This window comes from Erinaceus europaeus, chromosome 21, assembly GCF_950295315.1.
Source record: "Erinaceus europaeus chromosome 21, mEriEur2.1, whole genome shotgun sequence".
Taxonomy (NCBI): Eukaryota; Metazoa; Chordata; class Mammalia; order Eulipotyphla; family Erinaceidae; genus Erinaceus; species Erinaceus europaeus.
The window spans coordinates 16,998,978-17,005,225 of NC_080182.1; the positions used below are offsets into that span (position 1 = coordinate 16,998,978).

Sequence of the window (6,248 nt, forward strand, 5' to 3'; positions counted from 1 at the left end):
CAACAGACAGGGTGCTGACATTTAGAGATTTAGCTTTCTAGTTTATTAGGTCAGTCCATGCTTGTGTTTATGTCTTCCATTTGCAGAATTTGATTGTTACCAAATAGAGAAGATATTCTTTTAGAAGAAAATTGTGTTAATAAGGAAATGATCTTCCTTTCTTTCTCTTTTTATTAGTGCATGCAGCTTGGAAAAGAGTCCTAGCAGTAGTTTCAGAAGAGGACTGTTCTTCTTCAGCAGTCTAGAACAATTTCATTCTGATCCCAAACTTATAAGTACCTCTCAGCATAAAGAGGCCCTGTACTAACATTCCTATCTTTTCTTATAAGGCAGTTTGGTCCCCAGTTATTGCTATCCCTTGAAAATATCACTTCTTTTTCCTTCAGTCCCCTTCCCTTAGTAGCTTATCAAAGTAACTTTCCCATCTACTCAAAACTCTCACTACAAGCAGTTCTATTTAGTTAAATCAATAAATGAGTTCACAGCAGACTAGATTATTAGGAGAAAAAAAATTAGTAACCTATATGTGGAGAATATACATGACTATAAATTCTAAAGTAAATGAGACAAACAGACTTTGTATCCTGTGCTCAGGTCTGGAATATGGTCCAGGACATAAAGGAAAGAAGAGAGGATCAGGTGGTAGTGATAGCATAATGGTTATGCAAACAGACTCTCATGTCCGAGGCTCCAAGTCTCATATTCAATCTCCTGTACCTCCATAAACCAGAGCTGAGCAGTACTCTGGTAAAAAAAAAAAAAAAAGGGCAGGGGGGGTGTCACACAAGACTAGAAAGGAATGACTTCACATGATAAAACCTTGCTTCTAGATGTTTGCTCTGTCATATGATAAAAAAAACAAAACATAAAAAAACTATTTCTAGAGATGTCAGTAAAACTAGGTAATCTGCATTCTTGAACATTATGGTAACAGTGTCTCCCAAGGCCCAGAGGGCTTCACTGACCTTCACTCTACCTGTGTCCACATGTAGATTAAAATACTTCTCGGGGCATTTTGGGAAAATACTTCTCTGAATGTATCTTGAAATGCCATTGTTACAATGTCTTTTATTTTTTAACTTGCAAATTCTTTTATTAGATATAGACATACTAGCAAAATAATCAAAGCCCTGTGGCTTCTACTTTGTCTTCAGCTTGGTTCTTCTTGATTTTTCTCAACTATGGAGATCCATAGTAGTAGATGAAGACAGTTTTTTATTAGAGAAGAATCTTATTATAAAGCAAAGCTCCAGCAACAAACTGGTCTCTTCAAATTCCTCAGTATCAAGCACTGCCAGGAAATCTGAGGGCAATCAGGTTTGAGGTTATTGTGTTCCATCACTTTATAACCCCAGTATCCTCACGAAAACACAATTGTCTTGAATGGTCTCACTGTACACTTCAATGTACTCTTCTTCAGTATCCAAGATACAGCTGGCCTTAGTTTCTAATATGGATGCATAAACTTTTCAGCCAATGTCCCAAAGCCATTTACTTGTCACTGAATTTTCCTAGTGCAGATGTAGAACCCATCTAGCCTACCCCTACATATTGTCTTCTCTGGAGCAGATTACTTTTCAAAAGTCTTATTCTGATAACTGTACATAAGATTTCATCAAAAGAACATTTTCCCCAAGCTTCCCGAAACTGTAAATTTTAATAGTAGTGTGTCTTTATTTGCAAGGTCCATATGTACAATGGGAATTGTCTTTTCCTACACTGTGGCGGATCAGTTGCAATAAAAACAACTTTGAAAAGGAAAACTGTCACTTTGGGTTCTTTTTTTAATGACTTTTAAAAAGATTTATTTATTTATTTTCCCCTTTTGTTGCCCTTGTTGTTTAGGGTTCTTTCTTGACCACTGAAGTTAAGTAGAAGGAGCCATAGCTTCAATAAGGGCCATACTACAGTACCTTCTAAAGTAGTAGCCAGATGACCCAAGCTCTTTTGTCTGCTTCAGTCTCCTCTAGCAAATGGAGCTAAGGTGCCTCCTTCACTGCACCTATGTGAGCCAGAAATTAAACGATGGGGCAGGGGTAGATAGCATAATGGTTATGCAAACAGACTCTCATGCCTGAGGCTCCAAAGTCCCAGGTTCAATCCCTTGCACCACCAAAAGCCAGAGCTGAGCAGTGCTCTGGTAAAAAAAAAAAAAAAAAGAAGAAGAAATTAAACGATGGCCATAGCAAAACCACCAGTCAGATCCTGACACTTCACATACAACTCTGCTTTTGACTGCTCTGAGAACTGTAAGCACAATGGAGACACCTTCTCCCAAGATCCTCTCCGCCTCAGGCCTTAGTGAGGATTTGCAAATTTTTTTCCCCCAGCAAGTCTACAGTATCTGCAAAAGTGAAAGTAACCTTACACCCCTTGACTTCAAAACATAAGGTAAAAAAAACAAAACACCCTAAATTCTCACCTCGACATTGACTGCAAGAAAAACCAAAGAGAAAAGAAATGATAGTAACCTCTCTAGACCTATGCGCAGGCAACAGGGTGAGCAGTGGCAAGGACACAAACCCAGGGAAGGTGTGAGACATGGTGGAGTCTGCTGCTGCTTTAAGACCCAGGGAATGTCTGCTTGACACCTTGCTTTCTGCCTCTCCCCACCCCACTTCCTTCTATTTTTACAACTAGAGAGGAACAGGAAGAGGTATGTGCTTTTTTACTTTTTATTATTTTTTTTTATGTGTTTCAGCACTCATGGCTTATCTGTCTTTTAGAAAGTGACAAGGCTGTGAAGTTACCACTAGAGAATGATTCTGATGTGGGGCTAGGGCTTCAGGATCCTCATAGCTTGTCAAAGAAGAAGCTAACTAACCAGTTTTGGGGAATGTTGACTACCTTCTGTGAAGCTGGCAAGAAAGCTCCGGTTCATACTTGCATGCAGTATTCAAATCTAAAGTTAAAAATGACTCCAAGATCATTTTAGTTGTCAATGAAATGGAAGGTAAAGGAGCTCTGTTTTAAGAAAGTTGCCCTGGAATCAGTCTGCTCTATCAATAGTCACATTCCAGAGACACATGCTGTTGGCTGAGACCAGTCAGGGCTCCTGGGTTCAAAAATATATAGATTCTAGACTGGAACTCTCTATGCAAATAATACACATATAGCTGACTCTCAAATTTAAATGTATGACACATTCTGGGTATATACTTTTTTTTTTCTCTTAGCCACTAATTCCAACCAATTTTCTATATTTTTTTACCCCTCTCTAGCTTTTAGTTTTTTTCCTGTTCTTTTCATCAAATTAGCTCTTTAGAGAGGTCTACTACGCTTAGAAAAGAAAGCACAACTACTTTTATGTTTCAGGTCAATATTTTTATGTTATAAATATGTGCTGTAGAATATTTGTACATGTTTATAGCAAAAAAGATTTATTAGCTATTTAGTTAGAATTTAATGGAACAGGCTTATACTAATACATAGTCCGTTATTTATCTGAACTCAGATTTAAAATGACAGTCTGTATTTTATGTAGCAACATTAACTCTAGACCTTTTCTCTGAATATTTCAAATGAAGACATTAAGTTTTGGGGAGAGTGGTCCAGGAGTTGACATGAGGACCTGAGTTCAGTCACATGGGGCAGAGTGATGTCTGGTTCTTTCTCTCCTCCTATCTTCCCCATTAATAAATAAATAAAATCTTTTTAAAAAAATTTTGAGGAGAAATAAAGGATTACAGGCAAATTAGTCCCCATAGTATAATTCGCTTTGAAAAAGAGGAGCCCCACCGTGATTTCAGTGTGCTAATGGCAGGATGACTAAAGTTTTAAGTTTGTTTCCACTCTCAGGGAAGAGCCTTGTACCTGACATTCACAGTGTTCTGTACAAGGCATGATGAGCCCTGAAGGTAGTTATCTAAGTCCACTGTGTTAAAATCCTAACACATAAATTATTGAATAGGCAGATTTGTGGGTTTTTCCCTCCTTTTTTTGAGATTGCTTTTTAAAAATATTTATTTATTTATTTTCCCTTTTGTTGCCTTTTTTATTGTTGTAGTTATTATTGTTGTTGTTATTGATGTCGCCATTGTTAGATAGGACAGAGAAATGGAGAGAGGAGGGGAAGACAGAGAGAAAGTTAGACACCTGCAGGCCTGCTTCACCGCCTGTGAAGTGACTCCTCTGCAGGTGGGGAGCCGGAGCTCGAACCGGGTTCCTTACTCTGGCCTTTGTGCTTTGTGCTACGTACGCTTAACCCACTATGCTACTGCCAGACTCCTTGCATTTTTTTTTTTAACTGAGAGAACTCGGAAAGATGAGTATTTCTTGAGTAAATGTTAAGTGCCTAAGTCAGGAGCCCTATACCTCTCAAGCTGTGAAACTTCAGGACCATCTCTTTCACTCCACTCTATTTCATCTGGGGGAATAACTGGTAGTTAAGGCTTTAGAACAGTTTTTATACCATATATATTGTATACATTTAAAATGCTAGTTATTTGTTATTCTATTACCTACATGTTTTTGATCTGTTAAGTTTTTGAGAGTTCACAAATTTCAGTGTTCAAACTCAATCACTAACTGCATGTTTCAGAAGTGAGAGGAACTAGGTTTGCTAAAGTAATTGTGGTGATAGAATTGTATAAACCTCAGAAACTACTGAGGTGGCCCATTCTATCCCAGTACAGTGTTAAAACATTATATAACCAGTAACCAAGTACCTTAGCCACTACTTTGTGAATCAGATATTGACATTTTACCTTATTGTCTTATGTAGAGAGAACTTGACACATTTCCTTCCTTCCTCCCTCCCTTCCTTCCTCCCTCCCTTTATTCCTCCCTCCCTTTCTTGCTTTAACATCTCTAAAATTTGATACATTTCAAAATTAATGATGATTTTGGTTGTCAAAATAGTTTGCCTGGATGGTATGCTGGACATGTGTGCACAACCCAGGTTTGAGCCCAGCCCCTACGCATTAGAGGAAGTTTTGATGATGTGGGGTTTCTCCCTCTCCCTCTCCCTCTCCCTCTCTCTCTGTCCCTCCTGTCCTCTCCTACCCTCTCTTCTTCCTTCTCCCCTCTCCCTATTCCTCCCTTTCTCTCTCTTCCCTCCCTCTCTTCCCTCTGCCTCTTTCTCCTTCCTCCTCTTTTCCCTCTTCTTCCCTCTCCCTCTCTTCCTCTCTCTCCTCCTCTTTCCCCCTCCTTCGCTCTCTCTTCTCCCTCCTTTCCTCTCCCTCTCCCTCCCTTTCTCTCCCTGTCCCTCTCTCTTTTCTTTCCTTCTCTGCTCTGTCTTTTGCTTTATCTGAAAAAGTTGGTTTGAAGTAGTGGAGCCCAGAAGCAACAAAAGTCAAATAAAATTAATGACATTTTGTGGCAACTTTTTCCCCCAAGTGATACACAAAATAATAATGGCTTTTACAATTGAAAGCATCTTAGAATTGATAGCAGCATAATTTACATTACAGATAAAAATCAAATGACTTTTTTTCTTCTTTAGATTGTCATACCTGTTTATCCAGTTTTTCTTCATGCCTTAGAAGCAATGACTAGCATAAATCTGTTGCGTATTTTTTGGATCATAATTATATATATTTATTTTTCAGTATTTTTTATTGTTCTTATTATTGGCCTACATACATCAAGTAGTATCTATTTTATTTAGACTTATATCTTCAATTTATATTGATTTACACATTTACAACAGTTTTTTCTGTTCTATCACATTCCATTATAGAAATATATTGTAGCTAATTTATCAATTTTTTATTTTCTTTTCTGTTCTCTTTTTCCACTTTCTGTTCTTTTTTCTTTGTCATTGCTTGAGCTTGATTACTTTGAGTCAACATCTTCTGTATTTTTTAACATGATAAATTTTAAAATATTTTTTATTATCTTTATTTATTTATAAGCTAGAAACATCCAGAAATTGAGAGGGGAGAGGGAGATAGAGAGGGAGAGAAACAGAGAGAACACCTGCAGCACTGCTTCACCAGTCGCAAAGCTTCCCCCCCACCACAGGTGGGGAGCGGGGGCTTGAACCCAGGTCGTTATGCACTGTAACATGTGCACTCAACCAGCTGTGCCACCCCTCGCCACCCCCTCCCCCCGAGTCAACATTTTCAAACTGAAAGTGAGATGAAGATAGAGTGAAGTAAACATCACAGTCCCAAAGCTCCCTTCAGAATGATGGGAGCCAGACCCAAACCTGGGCCCATTCCCTATTGATGGGCATTTACTTATTTCCAATTCTTTTGGCTATGTTAGTATTATTATAAGCAATGACTCTCTGACATAGAGTTACA

At 38.3% G+C, this 6,248-nt stretch overlaps 2 non-coding genes across 2 annotated transcripts; one reads left to right on the plus strand and one right to left on the minus strand.

Moving 5' to 3' along the window:
• Positions 1-1,702: 1,702 nt before the first annotated feature.
• LOC132535338 (small nucleolar RNA SNORA16B/SNORA16A family) lies at positions 1,703-1,904 on the minus strand. Its single transcript, XR_009547127.1, has one exon. It is a non-coding gene; the product is annotated as a small nucleolar RNA SNORA16B/SNORA16A family (small nucleolar RNA).
• Positions 1,905-4,508: 2,604 nt separating this feature from the next.
• Positions 4,509-4,636, plus strand: LOC132535380 (small nucleolar RNA SNORA66). Its single transcript, XR_009547160.1, has one exon. It is a non-coding gene; the product is annotated as a small nucleolar RNA SNORA66 (small nucleolar RNA).
• The last annotated feature ends 1,612 nt before the right edge of the window (positions 4,637-6,248 follow it).